Source organism: Dendrobates tinctorius, unplaced genomic scaffold (genome assembly GCF_039654945.1).
Source record: "Dendrobates tinctorius isolate UK_male_01 unplaced genomic scaffold, ASM3965494v1 ptg000022l, whole genome shotgun sequence".
In the NCBI taxonomy this organism is placed as follows: Eukaryota; Metazoa; Chordata; class Amphibia; order Anura; family Dendrobatidae; genus Dendrobates; species Dendrobates tinctorius.
The window spans coordinates 57,685,321-57,707,828 of NW_027361690.1; the positions used below are offsets into that span (position 1 = coordinate 57,685,321).

Consider the following 22,508-nt stretch of genomic DNA (forward strand, 5'->3'; position numbering starts at 1 on the left):
AACTGTACCTGAACTTGAACATAACCCGAACCCGATTGAAAAAAAAGGACAACTGAACTTTGGATCTGGAAAAAAATCTCTCTCTCTCTTTGCTGCATACTTCCCCCGGAACTCTGAACATAAGAAAAGTCCATGTTCGATGTTTAACACTGGACTCCAACTGTCTGGTCCAAACCCCAAACTTTCCGGTACGACCCCCAAACTTTTAGGTTTCGGTTTGCTCATTTCTACTGATGAGCGCAAAGTGAGTGTTGCTTATTAGTTACTATTGTGACTACAGTAGTATCAGCTAGTCTTAGCAAGTTAGAAATCATCTGATGAGAGAACAAAACACTCTTTTGTCAGGTGCGATGATTTTTAAGCAAGTTTGAAATTAATCGATCTCAGCAGCAGATCGCCACATGTTAATATGTGCTGCCGATCACTTGTTCTATGCTACTAGAAGAATTATATTAAAAAGAATCTGTCAGCAGGCTATTTAGTCAGACAGCAGCATAAAGTAGAGTCAGAGATCCTGATTCCAATGATATATCACTTAGTTTACTGGGTGCAGTGGTTATGATATAATCACAGTTTTTTCTGCTGCAGATTTATCAGAGCTTAGAAAGTTGAGCTGTGAAACCCTATTCACATCACCAATTAGCAGCTCTCTGTGGACTATGTGTATTGAAAGAATGAATCATAGAATCGTAGAGTTGGAAGGGACCTCCTGGGCCATCTGGTCCAACCCCCTGCTCAAAGCAGGATTCGCTAAATCATCCCAGTCAGATGTCTGTCCAGCCTCTGTTTGAAGACTTCCATTGAAGGAGAACTCACCACTTCTCGTGGCAGCCTGTTCCACTCATTGATCACTCTAACTGTCAAAAAGTTTTTTCTAATATCTAATCTGTGTCTCTTCCCATTCAGTTTCATCCCATTGCTTCTAGTCTTTCCTTGTGCAAATGAGAATAAAGTTGATCCTTCTACAATGTGACAGCCCTTTAGATATTTGTAGACAGCTATTAAGTCTCCTCTCAGTCTTCTCTTTTGCAAACTAAACATTCCCAAATCCTGCAACCTTTCCTCATAAGACAGGGTTTGCAGACCGGTCACCATTCTGGTCGCTCTTTTCTGAACTTGCTCCAGTTTGTTGATGTCTTTTTTAAAATGTGGTGCCCAAAACTGGACACAATGCTGTTAATCGGTGTTGGGGCAGGGTTGGACTGAGAATCACAAGATAGCGTGTGCTGCAGTCAAAAGCTAATGATGATAAAACACTGTATTGAAACAGCAAAACACATCCCAGTAAGTGACATATCCCTGGAATCAGGATCTCTTCCCCTACATTATGTGTTATGATTGAGTCACCATAGGAGGCAAAAATAGAAATGCTAGCTAAGTCCAGAAAACCAGAGAAGTTGGCAGCTATCAGATTGCAGACCCCTGAACCTATCAACACAACTAGCAGTAGCCGTGGGGAGCTCCTACGATGCCCTAGGCCCCTCGATCACAGCCGGAGGACTACATAGCCTAAAGACAGAAAGGGAAATCTAAACTGCCCCAGAGCAGACCCCAAAGCAAAAGGCAGCCCCCCACATATAATGACGGTGAAGCAAGAAGAAAGAACAAAACACAGACAGAAAGATAGACTGAGCAAAGATGGGGCCCACGCTAGCTTAGATAGGAAGGGACCGGAAGGCTGCTGTCTGCCCGTGAAAAACCCTATGAAAATAAGAGCCAACCAACTGACAGTAAAAAAGGCCCTGAAGACGCTAGGCTTCAAAAAAGCTATGTCAGTACTCAGGAATATTCTGAAGACAGAGCAACAGGCAAAAGGAGATTCAGCTCACCCCAGCAGGGAATGGCAGAATCCAGAAAAGCAAGGAAAACAAAACACTAATGCAAAAAGGCAAAGCAGAAATCTTAGCTTTGGATGAGCAGGAATCAGACTGGTTTCCTAGAAGTCCAAAGAGAAATCACCCGCAGGCCAGAAGGGCGTCGGCAGCCTTATATCCAGTCATTATCTCCACTTAGCCAGTCATCATCATCAGCCCCAGGTGTTTGACAATCAGGCTCACTACCTTTCTTCACCAGAAGAGGGAGTTCCTCGGGCCTCAGTAGTGAAGGGGAAAATGAACTCACAACAGTACCTCCCCCTTGAGGAGGGGTCACCGAACCCTCAACCACGCCACCAGGGCGATCAGGGTGAGCCCGATGAAAGGCACGCACCAATCTTTTGGCATGAATATCAGAGGCAGAGACCCAGGAATTATCCTCCTGACCATAACCCTTCCACTTAACCAAATACTGGAGTCTCCGTCTAGCCAGACGGGAATCCAGTACTTTCTCTACCTCATATTCCATGTTACCTTCAACCAATACAGGGTCTGGAGGTGCAACTCCCGGAACAACAGGTTCAACAAACCTCTTCAACAAAGATTTATGGAACACATTATGGATTTTAAATGTGACAGGAAGAGCCAAACGAAAAGAGACCGGATTAATAATCTCCAAAATCTTGTAAGGTCCAATAAATCTAGGCTTAAACTTAGGAGAAGCCACCTTCATAGCAATATTTTTTGATGATAACCACACCATATCACCAACCTTAAATTGGGGACCAATGGTCCTATGTCGGTTGGAAAACCGCTGGGCCTTTTCCTGGGAGAGAGATAACTTATCCACCACTTGGTCCCAGATCTGGTGCATTCTCTCCACCACAGTGTCAACCCCTGGGCAGGCAGAGGGCTCCACCTGCCCTGAAGAAAATCGAGGATGAAACCCAAAGTTACAAAAAAAAGGAGACATCAAAGTGGCAGAACTAGCTCTATTATTTAAAGCAAATTCGGCCAAGGGCAAAAATGAAACCCAATCATCCTGATCAGCAGAAATAAAACATCTCAAATATGACTCCAAGGTCTGGTTTGTTCTCTCTGTCTGCCCATTGGTCTGAGGGTGAAAAGCAGAGGAGAAGGACAACTGAATTCCCAGCTTGGAACAGAAAGTTCTCCAAAATCTAGACACAAACTGGACTCCTCTGTCAGATACAATGTTCTCAGGAATCCCGTGCAAGCGAACCACCTGTTGTAAAAACAGGGGCACCAATTCAGAGGAAGACGGCAACTTAGGGAGTGGTACAAGATGAACCATCTTAGAGAACCTATCACAAATCAGCCAAATAACAGTCATCCTTTGAGAGACAGGCATATCAGAGATGAAATCCATTGAAATATGGGTCCATGGCCTCTTGGGGACAGGCAAAGGCATCAACAACCCACTAGAGCGAGAACACGATTTAGACCGGGAGCACGTCCCACAGGACTGCACAAAATTCCTGACATCACGAGACAAGGAGAGCCACCAAAAAGACCGACTCACCAGATCTCTAGTACCAAAAATACCTGGATGACCAGCCAAAGCAGAGCAATGAACTTCAGACATCACTCTCTTCTTCCACTGGTCAGGAACATACAACTTTCCACTAGGACAATGCTCAGGTTTGTCCTCCTGGAACTCTTCCAGAGCACGTCTCAAGTCTGGCGAGATGGCAGAAAGAACTACCCCTTCGCCTAAGATGGTAGCAGGCTTGGTCACCACAGGAGAATCAGCAAAGAAGCTCCTAGAGAGGGCGTCAGCCTTGACATTCTTAGTTCCAGGATGAAAAGAAACCACAAAATCAAAACGTGTAAAAAACAAGGCCCATCTAGCCTGTCTAGGGTTCAAGCGCTTAGCCGACTCTAGGAAAATCAAATTCTTGTGGTCAGTGAGGACCACGACTTGATGCTTAGCTCCCTCCAACCAATGTCTCCACTCCTCAAATGCCCATTTCATGGCTAACAGTTCCCGATTCCCCACATCATAGTTACGTTCAGATGGAGAGAACTTTCGGGAAAAAAAAGCACAGGGATTCATTTTAGATGTTGCAGGATCCTTTTGGGACAAAACAGCTCCTGCACCAATCTCAGAATCATCCACCTCTACCTGGAACGGAAGTGAGACATCAGGTTGCTGCAAAACCGGAGCGGAGGTGAATCTTCGCTTCAGCTCCTGAAAGGAAGAAACAGCCTCCGGAGACCAATTTAACACATCAGCACCCTTCTTAGTTAAATCAGTCAATGGCTTGGCAATACTAGAAAATTTTGCTATAAATTTCCGATAAAAATTAGCAAAACCCAAAAACTTCTGGAGGGCCTTCAAAGAAGTGGGCTGAACCCAATCGTAAATGGCCTGTACCTTGGCCGGGTACATTTCAATAGTTGACGGGGACAAAATAAATCCCAAAAAAGAAATCCTCTGAACTCCAAAAAGGCATTTAGATCCTTTGACATACAGGGAATTCTCCCTCAAGATCCGGAACACAGTCCGAATATGCTCCACATGAGAATCCCAATCCTTGGAGAAGATCAAAATATCATCCAGATAGATAATCAAAAATTTATCGACAAAATCTCGGAAAATATCATTCATGAAGCACTGGAAGACAGAAGGGGCATTAGTGAGCCCAAAAGGCATCACCAGGTACTCAAAATGTCCCTCCGGAGTATTAAACGCCGTCTTCCATTCATCCCCATACTTAATGCGAATAAGATTATACGCCCCCCTAAGGTCAAGCTTGGTAAACCAGCAAGCACCTTTAACTCTGGATAATAGATCAGAAATCAGGGGTAACGGATACTGATATTTAACAGTAATTTTGTTGAGAGCACGATAATCAATACAAGGTCTTAATGATCCATCCTTTTTGGCTACAAAAAAAAATCCGGCACCTAAGGGTGACGAGGATGGTCTAATATGACCCTTCTCCAACGCCTCCTTAATATAGGATCGCATAGCCTCGTGCTCGGGTACAGATAAATTGAAGAGCCGACCCTTGGGAAATTTACACCCCGGGCTCAGTTCAATAGCACAGTCATAACTCCTATGAGGAGGCAGAGATGCAGACTCATTCTCACTAAATACATCATAAAAGTCCGCCAAATAATCAGGAACATCATGCGACTGAGGAGAGGTGGAAAACACCGGAGCCTCACTAAAGGCACACCGACAACCCCAACTCACCACAGACACAGATTTCCAATCCAAAACTGGATTATGAATTTGTAACCAGGAAAACCCCAGAACAATAGTATCATGCAGATTATGTAACACCAAAAACCTGCAATTTTCTTGATGGTCTGGGGTGACCCGCATTACCACCTGGGTCCAAAACTGAGGTTTATTTTTAGCCAAAGGAGTAGCATCAATCCCCCTCAAAGGGATAGGCGTCTGCAGAGGTGTCATCGGAAATCCACAACGTTTAGCAAAATCCAAGTCCATTAGGTTTAGAGCTGCTCCCGAATCCACAAAAGCCTTGGCGGAAAATGTGGACAGGGAGCAGATCAGAGTAATAGCCAGAAGAAACTTAGGTTGAACACCACCAACAGAAATCGTGTGTGCAAAGCGTTTCTCGCGTTTAGGACAGACAGAAATAATATGCGAGGCATCTCCACAGAAAAAACACAACTTATTACGCCTTCTGAACTCCTGACGCTGCTCTCTGGAAAAAACTCTATCACATTGCATAGGTTCAGACATCTGTTCAACAGGTGGCAACACCTCTCGTGCAGCTCTGCGTTCGCGTAAACGCCGATCAACCTGAATGACTAAAGACATAGAATCGTCAAGACCAGAGGGAACAGGAAATCCCACCATAGTATCTTTTATGGCTTCTGACAACCCCTTCCGAAAGAGAGCAGCCAAGGCATTATCATCCCAGGTAGTAAGTACTGCCCACTTTCGGAATTTTTGACAGTACAATTCTGCAGAATCACGACCCTGGTTCAATGCCAGCAGGGTCTTTTCAGCCTGATCAATGGCATTAGGTTCGTCATACAACAACTCAAGGCCTGAAAAAATGCGTTCACATTAGTCAGAATAGGATCATCTGGTTTCAAAGAAAACGCCCAATCCTGGGGATCGCCACGCAGCAAAGAGATGACAATTTTAACCTGCTGCGCGGAGCTCCCTGACGAGTTAGGCTTCAAGGCAAAAAATAATTTACAATTATTTTTGAAATTCAAAAATTTAGACCGATCCCCAAAAAATACATCAGGTGTAGGAATCTTTGGTTCAGCAGCATGTGAATGAGCAAGGTAGGCGGAAATTCCCCGCACTTCCGCAGCGAGCTGCTCCACACGATCAGACAATTGCTTTATCTCCATTGAGAGAAAAAAAATTTCCACTACGGCCTCAGAGATATAGAGCAAAAAATATACACACCTTTTTTCTTTTTTTTTTTTATACAATTCTTTCCTGCTATTGAGTACCCTAGAATCTGCGGTATGGCAGGTGATTCTGTTATGATTGAGTCACCGTAGGAGGCACAAAATAGAAATGCTAGCTAAGTCCAGAAAACCAGAGAAGTTGGCAGCTATCGGATTGCAGACCCCTGAACCTATCAACACAACTAGCAGTAGCCGTGGGGAGCTCCTACGATGCCCTAGGCCCCTCGATCACAGCCGGAGGACTACATAGCCTAAAGACAGAAAGGGAAATCTAAACTGCCCCAGAGCAGACCCCAAAGCAAAAGGCAGCCCCCCACATATAATGACGGTGAAGCAAGAAGAAAGAACAAAACACAGACAGAAAGATAGACTGAGCAAAGATGGGGCCCACGCTAGCTTAGATAGGAAAGGACAGGAAGGCTGCTGTCTGCAATCCGTGAAAAACCCTATGAAATTAAGAGCAAACCAACTGAGAATAAAAAAAGGCCCTGAAGACGCTAGGCTTCAAAAAAGCTATGTCAGTACTCAGGAATATTCTGAAGACAGAGCAACAGGCAAAAGGAGATTCAGCTCACCCCAGCAGGGAATGGCAGAATCCAGAAAAGCAAGGAAAACAAAACACTAATGCAAAAAGGCAAAGCAGAAATCTTAGCTTTGGATGAGCAGGAATCAGACTGGTTTCCTAGAAGTCCAAAGAGAAATCCCCCGTAGGCCAGAAGGGCGTCGGCAGCCTTATATCCAGTCATTAACTCCACTCAGCCAGTCATCATCATCAGCACCTGGTGTTTGACAATCAGGCTCACTACCTTTCTTCACCAGAAGAGGGAGTTCCTCGGGCCTCAGTAGTGAAGGGGAAAATGAACTCACAACAATTATGGCTCTCTCAGATTACATACCAAAAATCTGGTGACAGTTTTCCTTTAACATTGATTGTGTATGTGTGTAAAAGGATGGTTGACACCTCTAACTGTGACACTATTCTTTTTTCTTTCTTCTGTAATCATCTTTTTTCAGCCAAAGAGAAATCCTTGTCAGTATCTCTGGTGATAGTAGAAAAACATGCCAGTTTATTTCTTAAAACGCTAACACACTTGTTCACATGTTTAGTATTTAGTACTGTACATTAAAACCAGGAGTGGGTGAAAAATGTAGAAGTGGTGACGTGTTTCTTTTATTCTTTTCTTCTCCTGGTTTTGGCTTACAAATTCTGAGGTAAAATACTAACCAAACACTCAGGCTATGTGCCCACGTAACGCTTTTTAAATGCTCAGGAATCGGGTTCTCCTTCCCAGAAAGCGCACGTTTTTTTCTGCGCGATTTTTGCGGAAAAAACGTGCATTTTTTATGCTTTTTTTCCTCGCTGCTTTTGGAAATAGCCAAAAACGCGGACCTAAGCGGAAATTAATGAACATGCTGCGTTCTTTACCACTAAGCGTTTCATTAGCGGTAAAAAACGCATCCATTGGCACAAAAAGGCCAAAATGCATTTAAATGAATGGGATGCTTCTTTTAAGCATTTTTTATGTGGTTTGACCACGAAAAACGCATCAAAAACGCTTAAAAAACACTACGTGGGCACACAGCCTGAACGTGTGAATGGGTGGAGCTGAGGTTGAATTGGGTCAGAACGCGATAATCTAAGTCATGTTGAGCTGTGGTGTACCTTACAGCAGAAATCTTACTCCAGTCAGGGATTGAAGTAAGATTTGTTGCAAAGGATATGGAGATTTATGACACATTTTAGATGCTCCTGATTGATTAAGAGATATGCACCTCTCAATATATCAGAAGCTACTGATGCCGGTCTTGAATAATCGGGGCCCATGTTTATTGTAATCTTCAACAACTCCTTAAAGTATCATCTTGTTGACACTTGATAGCAAAAAAACAGTTTATATTAAATTATTAAATAAGGATTTTTATATGTTTTCCTAATGAATTGTGTTTAGATATAAAAACGATTATCTTTTACAATAACGTAAAGTTCTTTAATATATCATACAGTAAATATGTATTAGTTATGGAATTTCATTCAATAAGTACCGTAATTTACCATTTCCTAATTGTCCCATATAGATATTGTAATTATAGTATATTATCATAATGTTGTGGGGAAAACACTGGCTATGCAAAGAATGGAGGAATCCTGAAAATGTACTTACAAATGTATTCCAAATAAGTAATGTGTCTGATGAATTCTATGACCACTATTAAAGTAATTTCTCCACTGCAGCCTGATACAACCTTCTGAGTCATTCATTGAGAAAAGCTAATTACAATATTCTAAAGGAAGGGCCAACCAATCCCAATTATTGCCGGCACCCCCTAATTATGGGCATAGACTCACGTTACCTGAGTCATGTTTTCTGACAAGTTTTCATAGAGCCACTTGTCCAATTCATTAATGTTAGCAGAGAGAAAAGAAAGACTTAAAACACGCATGACATTATATTTTAACACAAAGACACATAGACAGACTTCATAATGTCTGAGAGCTGTATTTCCTTACAGCTATATGTGCTCCCCATTTTAAGCCACCATTGGATAAGGGTCTTTAAATTCTTAACTCCCTTTTCATAAAAGCCGAGGTGTCATTGAAATCAGAAAAAAAGCAAAGCAAAAGCTTTTAAGTCTTAATGCCGACTTGCACAAATACATTGCCATTAGTGATTAGCGAGTATACTCGTTACTCAAGATTTCCGAGCATGCTCGGGTGATCTCCGAGTATTTGGATGTGCTCGGAGATTTAGCTTGTCTCGCTGCAGCTGCATGATTTGAGGCTGCTAGACAGCCTGAATACATGTGGGAATTCCCTAACAAACAGGAAATCCCCACATGTATTCAGGCTGTCTAGCAGCCACAAATCATGCAGCTGAGGTGACACAAACTAAATCTCCGAGCACATCCAAATACTCGGAGACCACCCGAGCATGCTCGGAAATCTTGAGTAACGAGTATACTCGCTCATCACTTATTGCCATACATTACAATTCTAAGTAGAATTGTTTACAACCATAAAGCTGATAGAAATTAAATAATGCAAAATTAGGTGATAATTTTTAATAACGTAATGCAAAGAGTGAGGAATAATATTAATAAAAATAATGGCAATAATAAATATCACCATTGTTGCTTTTCGAGTCTTATTTAATTAACAAGATTAAAACTGTGACATTGTGAGTCATTCACGTCTGTAGAAAACTAATGAAGGAAGTAAATGATTTTGTTTTTACTCTAGAGTCCATTTTGCTATCTAAAAAACATAAGTTATAATAATTTTTCCCTTACAATTTTGCAGAATGTAAGAGCACAACAAAACAAAACACCAAATGTCAGTTTACCATTATACCTTAAAATAGCAAAAGACAAACAAAAATGTTCTTGAAAAAAATACTACGATGTCAACGATATAAAGGTATAAATCGACTAGAACTAATAGACTATGTATGACAGGGATGGATGATTTCTCTTTAGGCTCACAGCAGGGCTTGGAAGGGAAGAAGCACCATTTGAGGTTTTGAATGTAAAACTGGCTGGAATTGAGAGAGGACGCCATGTCCCCACAAATGACTGCAGTTTGGAAATTTAACTCCTCATGGGACATATCTAGATATTTGTTTAGCACTTTGAACCCCCAAGTGCTTCATATAAGTTTATAACGTAGAGCCATGAAGATTAAAAAGCACATTTTTTCCACAAAAAACATCTTTTAACATCAAATTTTTATTTTAACAAAGGTAGCAGAAATTGGACCCCAAAAATTGTTTTGCAATTTCTCCTGAGTACGCCGATAAAGCGTGTGTGGAGGAAGACCATTGTTTGGTCGCACGGCAGGGCTTGGAAGGGAAGGAGCACCGTTTCATGTTTTGAATGCAAAATTGGCTGGAATTGAGAGAGGACGCTGTGTCGCGTTTGGAGAGCCCATGATGTGCCTAAACAGTGGAAACTCCCCACAAGTGATCCCATTTTGGAAATTAGACCCCTCAAGGGACTTATCTAGATGTTTGGTGAACTCTTTGAACATCAGGTGCAACATATAAGTTTATTAAATAGAGTCATGAAATTTAAAAATCATATTTTTTCCACAAAAATCATCTTTTAGCACCAAATTTTCAATTTTATAAAGGGTAACAGGAGAAAATGGAACCTAAACCTACTTTTGAGGCAGAGTGCAAAGCTCAAAAGGGAAGGAGTGCCATATTATAGTGCAGATTTTACTATTAAGGTTTGAGGGTGCCATGAACCACTGAAAGAGCCCTTGAAGTGCCAGAAGAGAAGGACTATGCATAAGTGACCATATTTTACAAAATACCCCTCTTGGTGAATTAATATAGAGGTGCAGTGATCATTTTGTCACCATCGTTGGGTCACAGAATTTTATACCATTGGGTAGTAAAGAAAAAAATAAATTTTTATAACAAAAAATTTGTTTTAGCCCCAGATTTTCCATTTAAGAACGATAAAATTGGCATCAGAATTTGTCCTACAATTTCCGCTGAATATAGAAGTACCCCATAGTTGGCTATACAGTACTGCTTAGCCACACGGAGAGTCTCGGTAGGGATGGAGAGAGCCATTTGCCTCCTGGAAGGCAGATTTTCCTAGTTTAGTTTGTGGACTCCATATACAGAGCCCCTAAGTGCTATAGAGTAGAATCCCCCCTCAAGTGATCCCAATTTGGAAATTATACCCCTGCCAAATGTGAACACTAAAGGTGATTTATGCACACTGGGGCTCAGAAGGGAGAGGGGCATTTGGATTTGGGAGTGCAGAATTTGCTGAATTTCATTTTGGTGGCAATGAGCCATTTTGCTTTTCCAGAGCCTTTGTGCTACCAGTAATGTGGAAGCCCTCTATGTTTCCAAAAACAGATGGCAGACCTGAGTGAGGGCTTGCTTTTTTGTGGATTGAGTTGAAGCTTTTATTGGATACATTTTTCAGAATATTTGGGATAACATCTACCTGGCACTCTATGCTGAGCACTTACTTTGGGGTTTCCATCTAAATCTCCGAGCTACGTGACAGATGAAACCCCCGAGAGATCGAATCACTATAATGGGGCAGCAGAGTTATTCTGGACTATGTCTTGCCTCTTTTCAGAATTGTTCTTCCTTTCAGAGGTGCACAAAACTATGCTGGACTACGTTTTTATGCACGCCTAAAAAGAAGGACTCCGCTGGATCACAGTTAATCATACAGATATTAGCTCACAGCACATCTTGGAAAAATAGGGTCAACCATACCCAAGGTTGAAGCGCGCGTCACCTCCAAGGAGTCCTTCTCGGAACACGTCCAAATACTAGATAATCAATAAGGACAGCACCTCTCAAGTTGGTGAATTTGCATCACATTTATTCCGTCACGAGTTGCGACATTTTGATAAAGATAAAGATCTCTTTTGATCTAAATGTAGCAACTGGAGGTGGAATAAATGTGATGCAAATTCACCAACTTGTGAGGTGCTGTCATTATTGATTATCTGGTAGCGCTGGAAAACACGTCATTTGGCATTCACAGTGCCTCCATTTGCCTCAATAAGAGGAATCTTCCACCGGCAGTTCTGTCTGAATCACGTAATTCAGAGATGTACATGGAAACCCCAGTGCAAGTGCTCAGTGTAGAGCACAGGATAAATGTGCACTGAGCTTTACTGCGATCCTTGAGAGGCAGAATGAACAAATCCATTAGTTTTAATTATTTTTAACACTATTCCTCGTGTGGTATAAGTGATTAGGCAACTTTTTTCTTCGGGTCGGTGCGATTGCAGCAATGCAAGATTTATATTTTTTATGTTTGGCTGCTGTCACACACTGAAAGATGCTATTTTGCAAGGAGAAGTTTTTGCAGCACCATATTTTGAGAGCTATATTTTTTCCATATTTTGGCGCACAGAGACTTGTGAGGGTTTGTTTTTTGTGGGACAATTTGACTTTTTTATTGGTACCATTTTCGGCACGTGACATTTTTTGCTCGCTTTCTATTCTGATTTTTGTGGAGGCATAATGAACAAAAACCAACAATTCATGAATTGTTTTTTTTTCTCTGTTCTGTGTGTGGTAAAATTGATAAGGCCACTTTATTCTTCGGGTTAGTACGATTACAGCGATGCCACATTTATATAATTTTTTTATGTTTTGACACTTTTACACAATAAAACTTTTATAGAAAAAATAATTATTTTTGCATCGTTATATTTTGAGAGCTATTAATTTTTCATTTTTTTGCTGATGGAGGTTTATGGCAGCTTGTTTTTTGCGGGACAAGATGGTATTTTCAGTGATACTACTTTTACTTACATTCGTCTTTTTGATTTTGTTTTATTCCAATTTTTCCAAGCGGTATGATGACAAAGCATTGTTTGCAATTTTTTTACGGCGTTCACTGAGGGGGTTAACTAGCATGTCAATTTTATAGAACAGATTGTTCCGGACGTGGCAATACCAAATGCATACTTTTTTGTTTAGTTTTTTATATAAAAATGTGTAATTATTAGTGGATTTTTTATTATTATTATTATTATTATTATTTTGTAACTTTTTTACATTTTTTTTCTAATTCCTTTTTTATCCAGTCCCTTATGGGACTTTCACTTTTTTACTTTGATTGCAAGCATAATGCATTGCAATGCACTAGTATTGCACTGCATTAGACTTATATTGAAAGCTTCTGGCACCATGCTATAAGCATGGTCTTGGAAGCTTTCTGTAGCTTGGTGACCCAGTGGTCATCAGGCCAACCCCAGGTCACCATGGCAATGATCGGGCCCCACGATGACATCGCGGGGACGCTGAGCTGAAGTGAGAGGGCGCTCCCATCCCTCTGCCTCCCTCTTGAATGCTGCATTCACACTTCATCACAGCATTTAAGAGGTTAACAGCCACAGGCGCCACTGACACTGCTCCTGGCTGTTAGTGCAGATGCTCAGCCACTGGCAAAGCTGAGCTGCGGCACTGATTGGCAGGAAGTACTAATAATTCAACATCTCCTGTACGAACTTGCTGTGATCGGTCACTCAGATTGACTGACCGATCACCGCAAACTTGGTGCGGGAACCGATGACATGGGTCCCCACCCCTCTTCCCGTGCCTCTCAGCTGTCAAGTCAATCATCTATGGTATAAACAGATATGAGTTCATCAGTTATTATTAGATTTTTTTAGGCAGATAATCCAGCCAATGCTATTTATTGGACAAAAATATCCAACATGCCCAGTGTTTTGAAAGATTATGAACATTCTTTTGCTTTACATCGATTGACCAGCCGATCATCATTCATTGTGGCCAAAAGTGACCATTTCACTAAATTTTTATCTAATATGTATTAGCTCACTTAGTATTAGACTAAAAAGCTTAGACAACTAAACACAATCAATTTTTCTTTCAGGTCAGGATTTCAGAACATAACCACATTTCTTTCTCTACTGTGTCCCAGCTTAAGTTCAAGTACCTTTCTTAGCTTTTGTGATACTGCAGGATGTGTTTATCATCTTAGAGACCTTATTCCAGATCTATAATTGGACAATTTTAAGGATTATGTGAGGCAAGCATAAGCTTGGTGTTTGGATGGGCAACAATAACGATCATTTCTGCTTGAAGAAGTTTCAATGTCAATTTCAGTAAATAAAGATATGCCTCAGTAGTTTTGCAATGTTGGTTTTCTTTTCCAACTATTGAAACATAAGCTAAAGGAAAGGCAGTAAGATATTAAGGTTTAAATCTTTAATAATAGCTATATAGGCAAGCCCTCCTTTATATAGTGTCTAACATTAAAAATACTGTTATCCTTAAAAGTATCACGAAGAAATCATTGCTCTAGGGAATGAAAAATGTGGTCAGTACTTACACAAAAAATGTATTATGTCTTAGACATATCTACGTACTTGGGCATACAATAGCTGAAGGAGACATGCAAGGCCGGCATTACAGGAGAATGAGGCAAACTGGGAGTTACCATGGGCCCCTATCTCCGACTGGGTACTCAGTCTTTATAAGCCAGAAACTGCATTGGTAATGCCAGCCCTACATTATTACTGTAGTTTGTGATGTTAGAAGTGTAGAAGGATCTTTGTTGACATCAGAGGTGAACATAAGCAGGGCCCCTATACAAGAACATTAAATGGGTCATTTCCAGTTCGATAGCTCATTACAATGTATAATTCCACTTATTTTAAAGCTGAAGTGGGCCCCTGTACCAATTGGGCTCCTATGTAGCTGCACGGGCTACACCAATAGTATGTCCATCCATTGGTGACATTCCAAAGGTCCAGCACCCTACTTGAGTATGGATGAACTGGAGAGGAGAGAACCTGGTTTGTCCTCTACACCATTCACCAAGACTGGCGAAGTTTCACACCGGTCCTAATGAGGGGGCATGATGGAGTCAGATGCCTCAGATTCATGAAGAGGTGCACGCCTCTTCATGAATCTTTAAACACATCCACAGGGAAATAAGATGTAACTAATATCCCAGAAAAATGAAGCGAACCAATAAATATTCTGAGATAAAATCACAATATTCGGGAAGAAGCAAGAGGGCGAAACGCGCGTCGGGGCGCGGGGATCTTTTGCACGGCTCCTATTTATGGTCACATTGCAGAGAAGGTAATTAATAACTGCTTCTAGTTTGTGTATATATCTTTTTGGTATCTCCTACTTGGATTACGGTATAATATCTTATGGATAAAACTACTGCATATATGGAGACTATTTTATAGTCCTTATTGATGTGTATTAGGAAGTTAATTATTTTAATTGTTAACTCCATATAATGATATTTAAAATGAACATTAGGAAGCGTTTCTTTTGATGATACCTCCTGTGACACTTTAACTATGATATATTGAATATATTGTTCAAACGGATTATGAAAATTTTGGGCTGTGTAAATTGTTTCCCCTAGGGGTATATTATGTTTAAAATGACATGTGGTCCTTTTATTCCTTTTTCATGAAATAAAATATTGTGATTTTATCACAGAATATTTATTGGTTCGCTTCATTTTTCTGGGATATTAGTTACATCTTATTTCCCTCTGGATGTGTTTATAGTTTTAGAAGTGCCATTATAGCAGTGTTTAGGACACTATAGTGTGTTAATCTCTTCATGAATCTGTAGTATCTGACAAGTGGTATGCGCCACACAATAAATCTCACTCCAGTTAGGTACTGGAGTAATATTTCTGGTGTATGGAACACCACAGCTCATCGTGAAATTAGATGAGCTGTAGCATCATTTCCCCACCATGCCCCTTACCCAACCCAGCTTCACCCATTTTGTTAGTGCTTGGAAAAACTGGCATGAACAAGCCAAAATTCGCAAAATTTAGGTGTAACTCAGAGTTGCACCTAAATTGTTTGACTTTTTAAAGCCTTTATGCCAGAACTATGGCTTGAAAGATTTCATGAATCAAGTTCTGTGTGTATGTGTTAGGGATGGCGGAACGCACCAAATATAAATAATAGAAGGTGCGTTCACCGCCCGGGGTCCACCGTGCGGTAGATGATAAGACCGCTGCTGGACAATGGCAGATATACCAAGAGATGAAGTACCGCGTTCGGGTTAGCGTCACCCGAACACTAAGAGCGGCTCTGTTCGGGCACAGAGTCGCCTTACAGTAAAGAATATAAAAACACTGGCGCTGTTAGACTCACAGGATAACCAGCGGGTGGCATTGCAACCGCAACCGCCAATGGACACTGCTATTGCAGCGTAGCAATAACTACAGCCGCTAGATGACGGCGCCAGAAGACCGGACACCGTCGGACGTTAGTGTGCTGTACAGGGAGCACAGTGGCGCTTAGCTTGCCACTAAAGGTAGCTGACTATACCAACACTCTGTCACCATTCGTAATATCAGAGGGAAGGGGTTTCTTAATAAGTCAGTCACCAGTCCATGCATCCATCACCATACACACACAGCATAATATGCTACACTAGCGCATGGCCGAGCCACCATGCGGGCTTTTTATAGCCATGCGCTTCCGGGACCTTCCAGTACCCTGGAAAGAACCAATCAGATCTGACGCAGGACCTGAACTTGTGACCCCTGCTTTCCAGTGAGAGGTCAGCTTGTGGGCATGCTCAGTGGCACGGCATGAGGACTTAGCGTCCAGAGCAGTTCCCTGCAGAGCAGGTTGCGCTACCCTTGCTGCACCAGAGGTGGCAGCAACATCCAGACTGTCAGAGTGAGTCTGAGCAACACCTGGAATGGTCGGAGAAGTATGGGAGACCGCAGAATGTCTGGCTCTGGATTCCTGCTGTGCAGTGTCAGGAATCCGATGACTAACAGTGTGTGTATGTGTGAATGTGTGTACGTGTGCATGTGGATATGTGCACTTAACCAATAGTGTGTGTATCATGCAAAGTGTATGTGTAACAATTGTGAGCATTGGTGTAAACATGTTATGTTTTTCCAATAAATGGAAAAATCGCTCAATCTTTGAATGATTGATTTATTTATGCTTTCTTCACACCACATCGCCAGATGTTAACGGGAGATGTACTGCCAAAAGAGTAATACTGTACAGAAACAAAGTTTCAAATCTGTTCTGTCCCCATCATCCTCCATCAACCTCTGTAAAGAGGGTAGTAAACAAGTGACAAATTACTTGATTATAATTGATTGGCACTCATTTAACAACATAAAACTTGCCCTTTTAAATGCATCCTCTATGCTTCTCAGTGCCTTATGTTAGCATTTGGGCCCCATGTTAATTTTTGCTTTTGGTCCCACTTTGTTTGCAACTCGCCCTGAAACTCCAACAGTAGGTATGGGTTCCAATGATGAATAAAGTTAAATGAACAACACCTTTAATAATTGCTATTTATGCTGCTGGGTCAGTTTCCTGCCAGCGCATATCATACTGCCTTGGGGTCCTATGAATAATATTTACATCTTAACCTCTTTATTACAGGTCCTTTTTTAGTATTTGTGCTTTTGTTTATTCCAATAGCCAAAATTCTTTGGCCATTTGACAGCGATATCAGGGATTGTTTATGTGTCACAAGTTGTAAATATGAATAGCATTATTCATTTTGCCATTTTACCATTTATTATATTTAAAATGGGAACACAATTCCAAGTACAGGAAAAATGATGAAAAATTCAATTTTGCCATTAATTTTTGGTTTTAGTGTTTAGAGCATTCAACATATGGTAAGAGTACTCTGTCAATGGGTCTGTATAATTACAGTGATACCACACTTTAGGAGGTTTTTTTCATTATTTTTCTGGCTTTAAAATATGCTGAATTTTTGAATAAAATTTGGATTCACTACTCTCTGTCATTCTACATACTGTCTGGTCTGTAACACAAGAGTCACCGCCCTCTCAAAAGGATTCTCATGACCTTTTGACTTACCCTGCATAATGAATAAGAATTACAAATGCTTTGCTTTTATTGAGACTGAAATATTTCAATAAATTTATAGTTGGGGCAAATCTGTAAGAATCTGGATTGCGGTTCTGCTTTTCTCTACCTACAACATTTGGGTTCTGTCACCATTTTTTATGACCCAAACTTTTTTCTATTTATGTGTCAATGGATCTTCATGAATGTATGAGAAGTTTTTTTTTATACCTTTCTAGGAAACATACCATGTTTTTGATGAAAAACGTAACTTTTTCATTTACCATGTTGGTTAATTAATTATATGATTCATAGTTTAGACCTTCATGCATGGCACTAGCCTTGAATGACGTGGGTCTAGCTCTTGAGCCTGATCGACGTACTTCCATTCAATGTAGCATGTATTGTTACGCCCTACAACAGAAAAGGATTAAAAAATAGGATGAAACATGATCCTATCATGTTGATCCCAACATCTTTTATACAAAACACAGGATTCATCCTATTGTTTAACAGGACAGAAACAGAAGACTATCAAAAAAGACCCTTGCGTTAACTACTGTTCATGAGAGTTTCAGAAGCTGTCAAATCCAAAGATGTGTCCGTGACCAAACAAACTTTTTTACATGCCATGAAGAAAGCACCACAAATGTCTCACATCTATAAACTAGCAAAAAAGGTCAAGCTGTTCAATCTGTACATTCATTAAGTTAAGTTAATGTTACGCTGTTAATGGACATTTCGTAAAACCAAATTTATATCTTGGGTTCACATGACGTTCACGGAGCTTATTGAAACCAGTTATGTATAGCAACACTAACAATCACATGAGTCACATATACAGTAAAAAGATATAAAAGGGAAAAAAAGCAATCGCAAAAGCTGTGATAAGAAACACAATGTATAAATAAAATGCACATTGTAAATATGTAATAGTAGTAAACTCACAAGAAATAGCTAATTGAAATGTAAACCGTGAAAGAAGCTTGTATAGAGATAGATGTAGACTTTCTATATTCTGGTATAGATGCATACACAATTGGCCCAGTACTCCATGTGAAAGCCATGAACAGACTTGTGGGCATAGCCTTGCTCTGATCATGTCCCATCTCTCGTGTACGATCCACTCGGCAGTGCTCTAGCATTTGCTATGGGACCATATGAAACCTAGTGTCTGCAGTTTGAGCCTGATTGACGCCAGAAACCTGATGTTCTGAAGTTATTATTCATAGCAGGGAATCTTTAGATTAACAATGCTGACTGATGTTTCCATCCCTCGGATGCTCATCTCTGTCTAATCACTATCACACCAGCTCCTCTGTGTAATAAGAACCGTCTTTATTTTGCATTTCACGGCCTGTGCCCTGCTAGATGTGTATGGCATGCTGCTGTCATTAGGGCTCCCAGTTCCATACAATGATTAATAATTAAAAGGAACTGCTTGCCAGTCAGCTTTCTTACTTACAGCACAAAAAGTTATTGATCTTTTGTTTATTAAATTACAAGCTTCACAGAGATCCCATATTGGAAATGACACATCAAGAGATTCTAAACAATAGCAAAAATGAGCCTTGCAATTACCTGCAGCTTTCTTGTCATTCTGCTTCCTGTTACATGGTAAACTAAATACTTCTCAATTATGGATTGTCTTATGCCTTGTTTTTCTCATATTTCTGTTTAAGATTTTGAACAGCAATCAGTAAAACCCATTACACCCTACCACATTCACATGTATAAACCTCAATCTTTGAGGTAATGCTGATTCTCAAAAAGAGTACACAAGACATGACACAATGTGCTGTCAAATCAAGGCTACAAGTACTGTGCAACTAGGGTATACACACTGTGGGGATAGCACCTGGGATAAGTAAGATAATTGATGCCCTAACCTGTTCCCTCTCAACATGAGGACTAGTTCTAGAAATAAGAAAATGTTAGTGTATGATTTTAAAATGAAGGATGTGTAAATTTTTGGGTAGACCTTTTTTAATATTGGTCAAATAGAACGGTTGGTGTGACAAATCCATCCCATGATGGACATCATCAGTTTCCTAAGAGACTGTTGTAGCCATTTTCGTTTTGACCCAAAGTCAGATATGCTGACTAGTGAGGATGAATTAAGAAATAAGGCCCTGAAATAAAGAGCGCTCGGAGAAAAGGATGCACAATGGTTGTGAGCAAGTCATTTTTCTGTTTATTCACACAAGAATGCCGTTTCTCACACCATTTACAGAAATGTAACAAACTGCAACTCATGTAGCCCCCCATTACCCAGGTCATGATGACCTATTTACCATGTACCCAAAACATGTCTTTCCAGACTCTTAAAAACATTGCATACGAGATGAGAAGTATAAAATCCTTGAATCTGAGACTATAAGGCCATGACTCTAATATAAAAGCAAATTTTAGCACAAAAAGTAAAAACATTAATCCTTCTATATCAAAACCAAATGACATAGTGGAGTCTAACTGTTTGACTCATCTGTTGAGATGAATTGCAGGTTCAGGTGGACCCAAGGTGTTGGTGCAAATGGCTGGAGGGCACGCAGAGCATTTAGGAATTGGACATTTTGGCAGCATAGAACCTGGAGGGCAGACAAAGAGGGAAATGGCAGGTCTGAGGCAGCACACAGAGGAAAGCAGAGGAACCACACGTGTATTTGCGAGGATGATTGCAAAGAATGTTTATAGTCCAATAATAGTTCATTAGATCACTACAAACGATGAGTTTATCTACGAGATGGCTTTGCAGGGGATTAACCCACAAGATTGAGGGTATGAGGAACAGAGGCTTTGGATGATCAGTTCACAATATGAAAAAAAATAGTGGAGCACTCCAAACAACAAACAAACTCTAGATTCTCAATAACATGACACAAATCTGACTTTAATTGGGCTTTATAAAGCCTAGGGAGATGATGACAACAAGGCACACTAGGCCAACTTGAAAAGCCAATCTGGAGCATAACAAAGGGCAGTGACCAATGCAGAAGTGTTCAGAGCCAGTCGCAGCCCAGCCATAGTGTCTGTCATTTAGACATGAAAAATAGCGTATTGTGCACCAATATAATTTCCATAAAAAAACTATATGACCTGCAAACGAAACTCCTAATGAGGAACAAATGTAGATCTGTTCAAAGCCTAACGTGAAAAACATAGATTTACTTTAAGGAATTGTGCTGTCAAAACTGTAGTTATATGCTATTCACATACATCTCAATATTTAAATATATATTTTTAGCTTCCACATACACTGCAGTGCAGACTTCTTTTTACCCCTAGTGCAGAATGATGGCTGCACTCTTGAAAAAGGTGACCACAGGTGGATGTACCCGAGAGCATAAAGATCCTGCTTGGTCTATATATTCACAAATGATCCATTGAAGGACTCAATAATGAAGTCGGAACTGTATTGGAAAAGTCTGGTTGCTTTCACTGAGTCTTGCAAACACTACATTAAGGATTTGTATTAATAAAAAAAAATACTTCATACAGTATATGCGTTTAATACAGTATATGACCTCAAAATTGTCCTCATTGTCATAGTGAGAAATGAAGGCGATCACATTCTTTATTGTGCTGTGCACAGCTCACTAAACAGACAATGAGTGGAAATAAATGAATTTTTGCTGTCACCGCTACAATTTACACTTTTATCTCATGTATGATTTAATAGCATCTTTAACCAGTGAAAGGACTGGTTACCCTGTTGTAATGCATAGACTCCAAAGCCCTGAAGCAATAAGTTTGTAAAGAAATCAACTCCCTTTATGTAGACTTGACAGATTTAAAGCTAGGATTAAAAATGTACTTTCACAGATCATGATCCAAATCAGCATAAAACTACACGAAAATATGATACTTAGTGAAGTGTGGGTTTCTGGCATATCATAGACTTTTATGGAAGTAAAAAGCAATTCCAAGAAGAATACAAACTGCCAAATAAGACTCAGAGAGTCAATGGGTTTTAAGATTATGAACACAATAAATCTGGATCATACTCTTCCGAGAATCGCTTTTTCCAAGCTAGGACGGAGCTTATTACAGGGATGTTTTACATTCTATGATAGTGCAGGTCTGATTCTCATCCATCATGGAAACAAATCACAATGTCTTAATTACAAAAAAGAAGAATTTTGCCATCTTAAAACCACTATAAAGTGAAAGAATGCTGAGAGAAAAGCTGTATACAAACCAATATGTCTTACCTAATTACACCTGTGTGACTAATCTGTGAGTTGTATATCATCCATCAGCTACTAAGCACAGCAGGAAGATAGACAGCAATATTAAAAATGAATTACTGTGTGCCATGTATATATGGACGTTGTTGCCTAAATGGGCTAAATGTTCTATTTACACAGAAAACAAAATGGTAGCATTCTACAATTAAGATTATTTTCGAGGTGATGTCCCATACAGACCCTAGAAACATTAATATTAATTATCTATGCTAATCCAAATATATATTTAAAGGGAACCTGACTGCTGTTTCATCGTCCGAATCACAGGCAGCATGAATCAGAGACTAATGAAGAATTTAGAGACCCAAGTAGAGTGAAGGGAACTTAATTACTTCAGGTTTTTTATTTCAGCTTCCTATTAAGGGTTGACATCCTTTATAAACCCCATTATATGTAATACTATCTAGAATTAATATATAGCTCTTATTATTCCACAGAAAGGATATATACTGTATAAAAGGTATTATGCAACTGGAAGGGTGCGCCCTCGTGAATTAGAAATCAATGCACTCCAATTACAGGGATAGAATATCCAATGCTTTATTCAATAGCCATCCACTTGAAAAGAAAGTCCAGAAGAAACCCTACCACTCTTCATCAGGATACAATCCAGGTGTTGTCCCAAAATTAGCTTATGCAGATAAAGAAGCAATCGTATCTTCTGGAATGTTC

General features: G+C 40.2%; 1 protein-coding gene across 8 annotated transcripts in view; it reads left to right on the top strand.

Annotated features, from left to right (window-relative positions):
• Positions 1-22,508, top strand: part of NTRK3 (neurotrophic receptor tyrosine kinase 3) — a 956,517-nt gene that overhangs the window by 853,264 nt on the left and 80,745 nt on the right. The gene's annotated exons all lie outside the window — the stretch shown is intronic.